Raw genomic sequence first — 320 nt, 5'->3', positions numbered from 1 at the left:
TATAATAGAGATCTATTTTTTTTCTGGAATTCTGTTAGAAAAAAGTAAAGAAAAAGCAAATGCTATTGATTTATGTTGGGGTGCCCAAAGATGTTGGAAGTCAATTCTTGGTAACAGGAAACCCACCAACTGTATTTCGACTTTTAAGCATTCCCTCATTGGAAGCCACAGAGGGCCTGGCCAAGTTGCGGACAGTGACTTTGCAGATTGAATAAAGAGACCCTTGAAGGGGAAGCAGGTTTGTCTGAAGCAGCACGTTCATTGGTTGGGCACGCAGCCCCTGACAGGCCTTGGGCCCCCTGGGTGGGGGAGGGTACTGC

The sequence above is a fragment of the Propithecus coquereli genome, unplaced genomic scaffold (assembly GCF_000956105.1).
Source record: "Propithecus coquereli isolate 6110/MARCELLA unplaced genomic scaffold, Pcoq_1.0 Scaffold136, whole genome shotgun sequence".
NCBI lineage: Eukaryota > Metazoa > Chordata > Mammalia > Primates > Indriidae > Propithecus > Propithecus coquereli.
The sequence above is the reverse complement of the archived record's forward strand: the minus strand, read 5'-3'. Positions refer to the sequence as shown.